The sequence below is a fragment of the Phyllostomus discolor genome, chromosome 10, assembly GCF_004126475.2.
Source record: "Phyllostomus discolor isolate MPI-MPIP mPhyDis1 chromosome 10, mPhyDis1.pri.v3, whole genome shotgun sequence".
Classification (NCBI taxonomy): Eukaryota; Metazoa; Chordata; class Mammalia; order Chiroptera; family Phyllostomidae; genus Phyllostomus; species Phyllostomus discolor.
The window spans coordinates 24,548,565-24,563,665 of NC_040912.2; positions in this window are offsets into that span (position 1 = coordinate 24,548,565).

The following is a 15,101-nucleotide window of genomic DNA, read 5'->3' on the forward strand; positions in this document are numbered from 1 at the left end:
CTATGTTATTTTACTAGAAATCCAGAGGTGGAGGCTTAAAGGAAAAAGAAAAAGAAAAATTCAAAAATAAGCTTTTTAAGAAAGAAAAAAGATGAAAAATATGAATACTAAAATATTAATATTAGTAAGTGTACTTAATGCATCCAATGAAGAGTTTATACCATACTGCATAAAATTATAAATTATCAAATCGTTTCAAGGAAAAAATAATATAAAATTGAAAATGGTCTGTACCAGTCAAGATTCTGATGGAAACATCCTGACAGGTAATACAAAGGTTAAAGGAACAGAATTTACTAGAATGTCTTTACAGAGATGTGGCAGAGGTCAAGTAAACAACCCCAATGGAAAAGTCCACAGCAAGTAGCAACAGCTGAAACCTGTTAGCACCTCTAGGTAAAAGGAAAGATGTTCAGCCAGAGCTCATTTAGGGGTTAGGGTGCTAAGTAAACAGGAATATGTTCTACAGTTTTTTATGTGTCTATTAGTTGTTTTGTTTTGTTTTGTTTTGTTTTGTTTTGTTTTGTTTTGTTTGCTTAATCCCTTCACCTTTTTCACCCAGTCCCCCAACACCCTTCCCCTCTGAGAGCTGTTGGTCTGTTCTTCGTATCTGTGTCTGTTTCTATTTTGTTTGCTTGTTTATGTTTCTCATTATATCCCCCACATAAGTGAAATCATATGGTGTTTATCTTTCTCTAACTGACTTATTTCACAAGATAACACTCTTTAGGTCAGTCCATGCTGTCACAAATGGTGAGATTTCCTTCTTTTTTACCACTGAGGTGTATTCCATTGCATAAATATACCACAGCTTTTTTACCCACTCATTTACTAATCGGCACTTGGGCTGTTTCCTGATCCTGGCTATTGTGAATAATGCTGCAATGAACACAGGGGTGCACACATTCTTTTAAATTACTGTTTGGGATTTTATTAGTGACATTCAGCATTTTTTCATATGTCTACTGGCCATGTGTATGTCTTCTTTGGAGAAGTGTCTATTCAGGTCCTTTGCCCATTTTTTAAATTGGATTGATTGTTTTCTTGGTGTTGAGTTGTATACAGTTTATGTATTTTGGAAATTAACCCCTTATCAGATGTATCATTGGCAAATATGTTCTCCCATTCAGTGGGTTGTTTTTTCATTTTGTTGATGGTTTCTTTTGCTGTGAAAAACCTTTTTAGTTTTATGTAGTCTCATTTGTTTCTTTTTCTTATGTTTCTCTTGCCTGAGGAGATATATCAGAATAAACATTGCTACAAGAAATGTTTGAGATTTTACTGCTTATGTTTTCTTCTAGGACTTTCGTGATTTCAAGTCTTACATTTGTCTTTTATCCATTTTGAGCTTCTTCTTGTGTGGTGTGAGAAGGTGATTTGTTTCATTTTTCATCTTTTTTGCATGCATCTGTCCAATTTTCCCAATGCCACTTTTTTAAGTAGTCTGTCCTTAGACCATTGTATGTTCTTACCTTCTTTGTCAAGCATTCACTGACCATTAATGTGTTGGTTCATTTCTGGGCTCTCTACTCTCTCCCATTTATCTCTATGGCTGGTTTTATGCAAATTTTTATAATTTTTAAATAATACTTCTCCAACTAAAAATAAAAATTTGATAAGAAAAATAAGTTCTAATTTTTATTCTGGCAGAGAAGGCAAAAAAGGAAAAGGGGTGAAACTGAGAGATGGGTCTCTACCAGAAACCTATACTTAGGTAGATAGTTCAACAAGATGGGGGCACTTTCATTCTGAATCTTTTTAAAGATATGATTTAGCAGATATTGCTGGGCCAGGCCCATTTATTCTTTTCCTAGTGCTAACACTAACGGAGCCAGTAAAACTGAGGGTAGGATTATTCAGCAGCAGTTTGAATTTGGACTCTCCCACTTTCTGCTGTGTGACTTTGATTCAAACTCGTCTAAGTAAAACTTGTGCAGAGGCAGGTGCTGATGTAAAGGAAAGTGGTTTATTCAAATGCCAGCCATCTGGAAGAGTGAGCTCTCATTTTTCAAGGTCCATCTCCACATTTCAGTGGAGGCAGGGGTTTTTATAAGAAGGAAGAGGAAAACAGAAGAAAGAGATCAAGGAAGGGAGTTGAAAAGTTGTCTACATGCAGATGAACACAGTCCATTCCCATAATGCAAATGGTGGTCCACTGTGCAGCAGCCTGGTTTAGTTGCCTTGACATCATCCTAGTTCTGCTGATGAAGGTCAGCACATCTCCGGGAGCCCAGATGCCTTAAGGTTGGAGTCTATTGCCTAAGGTCAGCACATCTTTTGAAGTCAGTTCCTGGGATTCTTACACAAACATGCCATTTGTCTACAAGCTACACATGAGTCAGAATCAGCACTTACAGCAACAATATCAAAAGAATGGTGGGGTGGGTCACAATTGCCTACCATTACAATTTTCACTGTTACATTTGAACATAACTGTAATTGTACTGTGCTTAAATGTAGATAGGATATACACTTTCATTGCATATGGCAACTGTGTTCATCAAAATTTTTCTAGATTTTCACTAATTCCTGTTTTTCAGAATATGATTTAGAATATGATTTTGAAAGCTACAAGGGCTGGGGAAAATTAATATTGATAAAAAATGTCTTTTAAAGTTTAACATACTGATTTAATCTTCCTTCAAATTTATTGCATTCCACCACTGAAACTCGTGTCATTATTATTTGATGACTTAAAAATCTCTATGAAGACAGCTTAATAAACAAAATATATAGCTCATCCTAGCTAATGATGGGTCCATATTATAGATAAATCTATTTTTCCCCAAACTCTGTAAATATTTTTCCTTGCCTTTTTTTCAAGGACATTTGTGGGTATGCCAAAGAGCACTGAGCCACAGCACATCTGTGATGGGTTTTATGAGTCCATTCTGCCCCAAACTGGTATAATTCAGGCTCAGTTTCTTGACACGAAGCAACATTACAACATGCTTTGAGTAATTTTTGCGTGTTATGTCAATTAGAGAGCTTAGGGTCACTGATCATAGAGCTAGATGCTACTAATTACAAAACCTTCCAATGGTAATTAAAAATCTATTATAATTAATGACAAAATATTAAGAGGAGTCAGTTATCTCAGCCATTGGAACATTTTACATAAATTACTACACCATACTTCCCATTACGAGTCCAAACGAATTAAAAATCATCTTGTGGAAAGGTACCATGGTTGAATTTAATGAAAAGTGGATAGAAGAGTGAAACAAGTGTCTGAATAATTTAGTGTCCGTGTTCTTTAACTCTCTTTGAAATATTTAGGTATTTAGGGTACTTTTCAATATACAGGGTCTGACCCCAATATCACCCCTTTTTATTACATAAAAATATTTTTTATAAAATCATAAACATGTAATTCTGTAACATAACATCACATTCAAGCACATCATATGCCATTTTAGGTGAAATGTTCAAACTGCTGTTCATCTCCTGTGAGACATTTACATGCCCTACCAACTAACTCAATGGCATTACTTGTGCTGGTCCCTGTATATACACATTTATGAAAATTCTATCATAATTTTCAGTATATAAATGCACACTTTTATTTGTTAATTTTAGTCATTTAAATTAACATATCTGTTTGATAAATCATGAAGTCAAAGCTTTCATTTCCCTTTTACTTATCTCTACTTTCTCTCAATCAGTCCTCAGGGACACTCAACTTCTACATTGTGTGGGTGAAGTCCTTTAAAATGTTGTAATTAAAAGAATGAATAAAGATTATGTAGCAACAGTGAAACAGAACTAATGCACATTCCCAATGATATTGGCAAAGAGAACATTGACTGTCAAAGAAAAGTTGCATTAAATTGAGTGAAAAAGCTAAGGAAGATTTTTTTCCAAGACTTTTAGTACAGGGAAGAGAGATTAAAGCCAACTCCCTAGAAACAAAAAGTGAGAGGGTTCCAGCACTGGGGTGAGCTTGCAGAAAATACTAGAAGACTTTTGCGGAGAAGTAAGGGCCTTATGTTCCTGAAGGATTATCTTTCAAATGGAAGGAACCCAGGTCTTTGAAAAAGACTGTTTTAGGTTGTGAAACTAGCAAAAGACTGGAAGAGGATTCATCTCTCCAAGAGGGGGAGGAACAGTTTTTAACTGCAAGAGTTCTAAAGTAAATGATCTAAGAAGAGGAAGGTCAGGGAAGCCTGCCTAAAGTTCACTCAAGCTAAAGAGAACGTTGAGGTCAGGGTCAACACTGAGTATTCGTAACATTTTCTACGTGCTGTAGAATATTTTCCCATTTCTTATTTTTCCCCAAGATTCATACATATTATGAATACAAATAAAATTAGCATTTTCTGAAATAAAATAAAATAGTAAATATATTTTAATTTCCATAATTGTTTTCCTATCAATAGTGGTAAAGCACAGAACTTATCTAATTTTGAAACAAGAAAATGTTCAATGTAAAGTCTGTGTAGGAATAAACGGTTGCTACAAATTATTAAGGGTGGTTTTTGACCCCTAATGTATTTGATGCTCCTGTAATTTCTCAATTCAACATTCACTTGTGTATTCTTTGTAGTGAAAATATGAGTAACCCTGTCTATCATACCCATGATATGTAGAGTAGAGTTCTTTGATTAAGTGTTTTAATATCTTTCATATTTTGGGGATAACATCATGAAGAATAAACATCAGTATAGAGGAAGCACAGTGTACCTTTCCCAGGGGGACAGTCACAAAGATAATAGACAGTATGTGAAATTCACAAACCAGATCACTTTTGTTTTATGTCACCCCCATTCTCATTGTTTCACAGCTTTTTTCATTGACGTAAAATGTGCTACTTAAACACAGCACCAGGAAATTATTTCTGAAATGAAACATCATGATCTTCACTCAAGCACAGCAAGAAAATATGATTGATATACTGTAACTGCCTCTTGTGAAGGAAGGTCAGATGGAGAAATATCTATGAAGTTGTTAGAAAAGGAAAAAAAAAACTACTGCAAAAGAGAAAAAAAAGTTAGCAACATTTTATTAGAAGTTTCGTCCCAATATTAGGAGCTTGCCAGAACAAATTGATAACCATGTTTAAATTTAATTCTGTTCTATTTAAAAAATTATGGTATTACCATGATGTTTAGAGTTATATGAGAAAAATTTTCCAATATTTTGAAAATTAAGAATCAAACAGAAAGTCATAGGTTATACATTATTGCTCATAAGAGAAATGAATCATCTTGGCCATTACAATATAGAAGTTTTATGTTAAGGAACTTTCCTCCAACTAAAGATTTTAAAATCACATTGTAGCCACTTTTGGTAACAGCCACGGTTATTGATTCTTCTATGATTAATTATTATCCTCTGTCATAAAAAGCATTATAATCAATAATTTAGACAGTACCTTGTAAAAGAAAGCTGTCCACATAAAAAACACAAAGGAGATGACCAATACCAGATTGAAAATTTTTAACATTTACTGATGATACTGGAGCTTATCTTTTTTCATTGTATCATGAAACTAAAGGAATTATAAGTCATCTTCAAATTGACTATAATTATGAATGATTTAGAAATTCTCACCTTACCTAAGATGTCTAAGATAGTTATAGTTCTTTCTCATGCATGCCTTTCTCAAGCATCTTCATATAAAATAGTAACAAAAGAGTCATAAATATTTCCTCCAAGTTAAATCTGGTGAATCTAGAGACCAGAAATGTAGTTAAAGCAATGATTCCTTAACTATGCTGAGTATTACACATGAGAAATTTTGCAAATTTCTAATACCTGGTTTACACTCAATAGTTAATCTAGAATATCTGTGGGTGGGTGTGTGGCACTGATATTTTTTAAGCTCCTTAGGTGAATTAAATATGAACTAAAGTATGAAAACCACTTGAGTTAAAGGACATTTAGACTGTCATCAAGAGAAATGATTGAATTTCTTAACATTGAATGATAGAATAACCCACATTTAGGGTACCGACACCCACATTTTTTAGGTGTGCAGTTAAGAGAGGTAACTAATGAACAAGGATGCCACTAGAGGTTTTGATGAAATAAATTAAGTGGATTGAAAGTTCACTTTAACATTGAGTTCTTGATAATCTGTTGTATTTTTTCAATTTGGTAGGTTTATAAATAGCACCTATTGTATATTGGCTATGCAAAAATCCATTGAGATTCCCCTCTAATCCTTTCTATTTAATACATAAAATCAAACAGTAATAACACATTGAACCGGTTCATTCTGTTGTGATTTTGTCTTATTACATAAACTTTTCTTCAAGAATAGAGTAAATGTAGCCATGGCTGGCGTAGCTCAGTGGATTGAGCGCGGGCTGGGAACCAAAGTGTCCCAGGTTTGATTCCCAGCCAGGGTACATTCCTGGGTTGCAGGCCATAACCCCCAGCAACCACACATTGATGTTTCCCCCTCTCTCTCTATCTATCTATCTCCCTCCCTTCCCTCCCTAAAAAATAAATAAATAAAATCTTAAAAAAAAAACCCAAAAACAAAAAAAAGAATAGAGTAAATGTGATACTAGATTTGACAAGTTATAAAACTTTGAGAAAAATGTAAAAATCACCAACCAGATTAATTCACCATGTTCCAAGAGAGAAGACTGTAAAATGATTTAGTTTTTAGAACCTTGAATTTCAAATGATTACCCATAAAAGTTGAATAAAAATGATCCAACTGGAATATAAGGTGAGTGTTAATTAAATGTAAAGTCCAAAATCAAGTGTATATGTTACATTTTGTGTACTTTCTCTGAGAAATGAGACACCATATTGGCTGGTGTGTACCAGATCACCAAACCTAAGATCTACCAAATGTATTGAAGTTGGTTTTTAAACCTTATATAAAATCACCAAGCAGTATTGTAGGACTGCGTTTGTCACATCATTGTGTTCATCAGCACAGGTCAATTGCTAATCCTAAAATGTCATTGGCTTGCCAAAATACAACTTCATTTGCCGGAATCTAAGTGACATAGGATGGTGAGGAGAGGAGTGCTGTGTCACTCCATGCTGTCATTCAGACCCAGTCCTTTCCACCCTGTCCCGTCCACCAGGGGCTTGTGTCCTCTCCTGCTCCTCTCCCTCTAGCTGTGGGGTGGATAGAAGATGTGCAAGGACGATGGTGAAGTGCTACGTGATGTCATTTCCAGAAGTATCACAGACTTCGCTGCCAGCTTTCTACTGGTCAGGACTCAGTGACATGGCCTCACTTTAGTGCAAAGGTCGTGATAAATTGGTCTAGTTGTTTAAGAGAAATAGGAGAAACCTGCATTCCTGTCTTTCTAGTCTCCAAATACCCTTTTATTCCATTTATTTCTATCAATACAAAGTCACATCTAGTTAACACATCAAAGCCCAATATCTCCAGGCCGAATAGCATACAGAGTGGAGGCAAAAACAGGTTTACAGTTGTCCATATGAAAATAATACAATAATTAACACATAATAATACAAGGGTAAACTCTGTTTCACATACTCACAGCTGTAAACTTACTTTTGCTCAACCCTGTATTGTTCATTATCTTGTCCTTAGAAGTATCTTAGTTTTGACTTTAACTCTGACTGTGTCTTTAGTGTGGTGCTTGATCCTGATGGCTTTTGCAGCCCGATTCTTATAAAAGTAAGCTTGGAGTTCCAAAGGTTGCATTGCCTTTGAAAAATCAAAGGCAATATAAAATTTCCTAAAGTATTAGTAAACGCTTAATCTATTTAATGCCCATGTGACTCAACAATCATTGTATTCAACATTCTCTTTTAGATGTATTTATTTCTTCGCTTTCTCATGCCCAAGCTTCTCTTCCTCAACTCAGTGGCTATGACCTGAAGATGATCTCAAAGCCACATGCTTAATCTAAATCTGTTTCAAAATTGACTTCCCTTGTTTAACTAAGAAATCTTACTAGGCCTTTGTAGTTCAAAGGCTTTTCAAATTTCTTTAAAAAATGTTTCCAGTCTAAACAAGTAGACTTTCCCACCTTAAAAGATCCAAATTTCTGGATTTTTTCTATTCCTTTTAAATTTAATATTGCCAGTTGGCCTATTCTTTCCTAAACTTATCTTTTGGGGTAGCATCTTGCTCAGAATAATCGATAACCACATCCAACAGATACCAATAACGTTCTTTTTACCAACCTCTTTTCCCAAGGGTAGAGCTCAGTAGACACATGAGTTCGCTTCTACTGTTTTTCAAATGTCTGATGCTGACCAATACAGGGATGAAGCTGTCCAGCCTGTTGCATCTGCCCCCTCACCACCCAAGTCTAGCATGCTAAGCCAGTTATCACATATTTGAAATTTCAATTGCAAAAGCAATCTACTGCAAGGCACTAATACTTGTGTTAATGGTTAAGTCACACTAACTGTAGAAACAGAGAACCTCAGCACCTCAGAAGTTGTTTTATTCTCACTCACATCACCATCTAATGGACATTGGTGGTAAGAGGGGATGAGAGGCCAGCCTCCTACTCCATGTGTTTGCTCAGCACCCATCAAAGGGTGCTCTGATGATGCTCTGGCATCAAAGTCTCAGCATTTCCCACTAGGGCTTGTGCCTCCAACTGGCACACAAGGAAAAAGAGAGAGAGAAAGGTGACTGGAGAAGGGGACCATCACTTAGAATCATTTAGAAGTCAGTCATATCGTTTTACTTAATTTCAAGGGGGCTGCATAGTAATGTCTATTAGTGTTTTCTGGAAGAAGAAACAAATCAAATATTGCTAAGCTGTAGCACTGTCTCACAATTACCATCCATTTCAAATCATTGTTTCATGTAAGGATGAAGGACTATATTAATAAGCCTATTTCATTTATTCATTCAAACAATTATGTATACAATATACTTTTGCTGGCATTGGTCTGAACTTAGGCTTGCTGGATCAAATATAAAATGCCCAGTTAAATGTGAATCTCACATAAACAATAAATAACTTTCAGTAAAATATTCCCCAAATGGCATGGGCCAAACTTATATGAAAAGCATCATTATTACTTATCTGAAATTCAGTTGTGCCTGGGCACCCTATATTTTTATTTGCTAGTCTGTCAATGCTGCATGAACACTTCAGTTACTATTATTATTAGGTATGCTCAGTGATACCAATATGAATTATAAAAAGTGTAAATATCATATTTTCCCTCAATTATCTTTAAGCAAACACTGCTTCAAGCCAAAGCATGAAATCTCAACTATTATCTGCTATTTAAATCTAATTTATGTGTGCCTAGAAGCTTTATTTATAACTGGTCCTTAGTGGTATATGATCTTTGATGTTTAAATTAAATATCAGTACAAACACCTTAAAATAATATTGTGCTACTTTGATTTCATTTAAGTATATGAGTCCTGCGTTAGGGGAAAATTTGCAGGGCACCAAAAATTATTAGTTTCAACATAAATTAAGAAGCCCTGGCACCTTCACTGATCTTCAGACCTAGAGCTGCCCACAAAGTGGTGATGCTGAGATTGGATTGCTCCTGCCTGCTCCCTCGGTGATTTTTATTTTTTAATGAGACTGTTCATTATAGTTAGCTTCTCTAGTTGGAGCCATTAGATATTTATATGAAATAGCATATCATTATCTCAGATGCATTATGAACCATTGGGGATGCTTTTAAGTGAGGATGATTTTTCCTGTTTTCGTTTTGCACACACTAGTGCCTATGTGCCTGTTCAGCTTTATTTCTGTTCAGGTTATTTATCCTATTTTTCAACTTTATTGTGTTAAAGTGGCTGATAAACAGTGCAGCTGACTGCCAGATAGGAGTAGCCTCAAAGACAGTAATTTCAAAAATATACTGTCTTGAGAAGCAGACAGTAGCTGATATACCAGTTTCTTTCTGTTTCTCTCTCCCTGTTTCTGTCTGTCTGTCTGTCTGTCTCTCTCTCTGCAAAACTCCAGCAAAGTGCATTCACTCACATCTCCAAATTTCTCCAGATTCAATGTTGTGGACCTAATCATAGAAACAATAACTTAGACAATGTGTGGCCATAAGAATTCAGGATGATAAGAGGAAGACTCATTAATCAGAGGCAGAAACAAACACAACACAAGCTCTAAAATTGTGAGTGAGTAATCAAACCAAAGGTGGATCTACTCCACCTGAGTGATTTTCCATGTGGCAATTTAAGCCTATGTAAAGCTCTAAGTGACCTGGGGGTTAGGGGTGCCAACTCCCCCACATACAACAAAGAAGTCCACGTATAATTTTGACTCCTCTAAAACTTAACTAGTACAGTCAAACCTCAGTTTTCTAACATCTCCCATCTCAAACAATTCTGTTCTCACAAGTTGTTCATTGCAAAATTGCTCCAGTTGTTAAAACTTGGGTTCTCTACCCAACAACCCTTTCATGCTACCTGTATTTCTAATGGGAAAACATGAGTAGTTTTCAAACAAATAACTTCTCACACAGCCTTCCAGAACAAATTAGGTTCATGAACCAAGGTTGCACTGTAATAGCCTACTGTTGACCAGAAGCCTTAACTAGAATATCAACAGTTGGTTAATACATATTTTTGTATCGTATATGTATTATATACTATATTCCTACAATAAAGTAAGCTAGAGAAAATAAAATATTATTAAGAAAATCATAAAAGAAAATACACTAACAGTACTTTGTTTACAAGAATAGCATGTACAAGTGGGCCCGCCCAGTTCAAACCTGTGTTGTTAAAGAGTCAACTGTATGTGGATGCTTCACACGTAGTCAAGAATGTATGAGGTACAAACTGAGTTTCAGCAAAGTTAAAGTTTTCTGTATAGCTGGTCTTGGGATAAATGGGGAGGATAGGGGTTAACTATAAAGAAGATTTCTCTTTCTTCTTCCTTATCCATTATTTGTTATGCACAAAGATCCATTATCTGAATTTCTTTTTATTTTCTATCCCAACTAGTCTGGTTAACACCTTCATAAATTCCAGTAATGTTTTTTAAACATACATGTTCTTTACTTTACATTCCTTCTTTATGGTTATTGTGAATGGTAGCCTAAAATTGTTTATTCAGTAAATAAACATTTAATGGACATCTATTCAACACTGAGTACTTAAAATTCAAATATAAAATAGAGAGTCCATCTCCACCCCCAAGAAGGTATCAAACAGGTGTGTGCATTGCAGGTGTGTGTATAGACACTCTTTTACTGTGGATTGTCATTGACACCATCCCCAAATTCAGCTACTGATACAGAATCACTAACTTTTAATTTTGCTAAATATATAACCAAATAAACATTATTACTTTATGAGATGAGTATCATATTTTCATAAAGAGCATTTTGAATACAAAAATGAAAGAGATATAGTAGTTTTAAATAAAGCCTCTTAAAAGCAATAAATTCTGCTTTTATAAAAGTTACTCTATTGCTCTCACATTTCATTTCATTGTAGACAGTAAAAATGTTGTCATGGAGGGCTTTCACAATAACAATTCACTTTTCTTTGAAAACTACTAAAGAATAAATAATCTGATCTTTTATCTTAGAAAGTGTGTTTGGATTAAACTAAAACTTCAGCAAATATTTCAGAGGGAAACATAACCTCCTTAAGACAAATCTGTACTTTCAACTCTTCAGGGAGATAGTTGGCCTACACACAGTCAAAGACTGGTTTCAGGGGAGAGAAACAGAAGTGAAGAGAGTTATGCCAAAGGAATGGGATATGGATGGGGCACAGGAGATGTACAGGTGAGGTGCAAAAAAGAAACAGAGTGAACCACTCACACCTGGGAGCAGAACATTCATGAAAATTGGAAAAGAGTCAAAGACAATCACCTGTGCACCTTTTGTAGTCTATCCTCTAACTCTGTTTTACTTCATTTTACATACTTACTATTCTCCTTGTATCATATCTTTATTTTACATACATATTTTAAGACATCATCATGTGTGGCTCTGTTCTGGACCCTGGTATAAAATTGGAGAACAAAACATAAATGTCTACCCTTTTTAACATTTCACTGTTGTTTCTGCCATCCAAGGTCAAACCTTCTGTGTCACCTTATATTTGACCTCCTTTAGCCTTTACTACCCCACCTACCCTCTTCTGTCTGGTAACTACCATGCTGCGCTCTGTATCTATGAGATTTTGTCTATATTTGGTTTTGGCTCAACATATAACATGTAAGCTCTGTGGAAGCAAGGACCCTGGTTATGCCTCAATCAGTTATATGTGATTATACTTGTGACCTAACCATTACATCAGAGGTGCTCAATAATGTTGTTGAATGAGTAGATGAATTAAAGGAGCCCAAACCTACTACCAGATGTGGTGGGCTCTGGGCTGTGTGCAAGGCTGGGGCTAAGAAGTTTCATTCTTTGAGAGGCATTCCTTGTATGGTGTGAGTAGAAGGATAAAAAGACAGAGGCCTCGTGGTAGGAAAGGTGACAGGTGGGGAGCTTTTTTAATGAATCTGTTAGGGTTCATCACCTGCATTCTTTGCACCAAAGAAACACAGGCCAAAGCTGTGGGTGGTATATCCGGCAAGACAGGATGAGTATCTAGTAGTCGTTGGCCAAGTCCTCAGGTACATCAAGAGTAGTTGGTTGTTGCTACTCCAAAGGACTAGGAGGCCGTGAGGCTAAAAACAATGATATAAAATACAATGGAAGCCTATTGACGTATCAGGAATTCTAGCCATTTCTCTCCTTTGTCCTTTGTTTTAAAAGAAAGAATTTTTGCATGGTGGATATCCATTCTAGTAAAGAAGCAAGTTATGAAGAGCTATTGGTATCTTGTTTCCGATTGTACTCCTTAGACTGATGTTCCCAGGAGAACATCTATTACAAAATGAACATGTTTATCTTGTCTTGTTGGACTATGGGACTAAATTTACACCCCAAAACACACATTTTACTTCAGAAAGGTCTGGGCCTAAATTTTCTTAGAGCCTGAATCAGCTCTTTTGGAAATAATTGTGTTTCCTTACCTTGGCAATAGTGACAGTGACAAAGAGGAGAGTGACACATCCATAAAACCCTGGTCCTTATGTGCAGGGAAAAAAAGTGCTGCAGAGAAAGAATCACTATTTTAAAATGGACAAAGATGAAAGGTGACAAAATGATTTCAGTAAAAATTAATGGCAACAACTTTAGAGGCAGTTTAAAAATTCACTTAATGCTTCAAAATCTGAGAAGTGAAGGGACAAGTGAGCACACAAATGACTGACTATACGCCTGACTCTGTGCTAGCCACTTAGCAAGCATAAATGAACACATTTCATGGTTATGGACGTGAGTATGATCACCTCTATAATACAGTGATTTAGGCAAAAGGTACCGATCCTTGAAATGTCTTGCCTAAACCCACATGGCTAATACGTTGTATAGGCAGGATGTAAATCGGGTAGTCAAATGACTTCTAAAGCCACGTCTTTCATGTCACATTCTGGTATCAATATAAAATATGGTTTCACACCCTGGCTGGTGTGGTTCAGTTGGTTGTTACTCATCCTGTAACCAAAGGATTTTTGGTTCAATTTCTGGTTGGGGCACATGCCGTGTTTGGGGTTCCTTCCCAGGCATGTGCAGTCGCTAGTCTGGGGGCTTGCAGTCCCTGTGAGTGTACAGGAGGCAGCCACTCCACGCTTCTCCCTCGCATCCATGTTTGTCTCGCACCCTTATTCTCTCCCTTCCTTTCTCTCTAAAAAGGGGTGAAAAGCAAACTTAGGTGAGGAAAATAAATAAATAAATAAGAAAGAAATAAAATAAAGTCTCACATCTTGGGGTTATAGAAATTTACCGACATCCAATAAAAGATTTTTGAAGCTATTGGAAGTATTCTAAAATAAATAGGACTCTTAATATATATTCTTTGAAGGGGAAAGGTAGCCAGGGAACATGTATAAAGGACTCATGGAAAAAGCCAAAGAGGGGTAGGATTGAGGGTGGGAGTGCGTGGGGAGGGGGGAAGTGGTGGTGGGAAAATGGAGAAAACTGTACTTGAACAACAATTAAAAAATATATATTTTCTTTGCTCCCAATTTACCAACTATAAAGTACTTGAAAGCCACATGTAAAAACAAAAGCAAGTCACTCCCCTAATATTAATTAAGGTCTTTTTCCCAATCATTTGCAATAAGAATTCAATCAGCTTGTCTTTTACAAGTCAGGAGAAATCAGATTAATAAGAAATTTTGAAGGGGTCAAATCTACTTGTAGAAGTCTGAAAAACTCCCACAAAAAAGGGGTGAAATATAGCTAAAATAATTAAGATAAAACTCAGAGGCAATTCCCCAGCAGAAAAGTTGTCAAAATACTGAAGTGGAGTTTCAGGATAGATGAAGAACCCCTGTTCTGGAAGCCTTTTAACACACATCAATATGTGAGGGACAGTTTTTGATGTTTTGCTTCACTGAATTATCTTTAACTTTGCTTATGCTTGTACTTCTGTATTTAATTTACTCTCAGAGACTTTTTATTCTATGCTCTTATTCTTATCTATCCTCACTGCCATCCACTAGGTCTAATGCATTGATAAGCTTGCTGATTTTCCCTCCGGTGTCTCTGACTCTGGTCTATCTCCAATTTCTCTTCCCTTCTTCCCATGTAAGCCCCACATTAAATGATTCCTCTGAATTGATTGATTTTATCAAGTCCCTTGACTATGTTAAAACCAAAGATGATGGCTTCTTATTGCCTACAACTATAGTTGTTCAAGGCACTGTGTAAGAACAGGAAAATTTGATAAGACTTAATAGTCAAATGACTATGAGAGTCCTGGGAATTTTATGTTATAATTCTTATAACATAAGACCTTTAGAAGGACAAACAATGTAGTTTGGCTTATAAGACTTCATTCGAAAGTACCTTTCCAAGAATTAATGCTGTTTCATGGGGTGGTTTAGAAAAAGCTGGTTTCTAGCTCTTGCAATTTAGAAGTTAAAGTCCTGTCCTTCCTTTTATGTCCAACTTGACTCCTTTAATTTAGCTTGTTTGTTTAGTGTCTTGTCCTCTGGATACATTTTGCAATGTCCCACCTTCCTATCTTGCACAAACGATTTCATCTGCCAAAAATGTTCAGTCACAATGATCAGTTCTACCTATCTGTAAATTTCACCTGATTTATTCTTCATGTAGTCTTTCCTAACCGGTTCAGTTACATCATT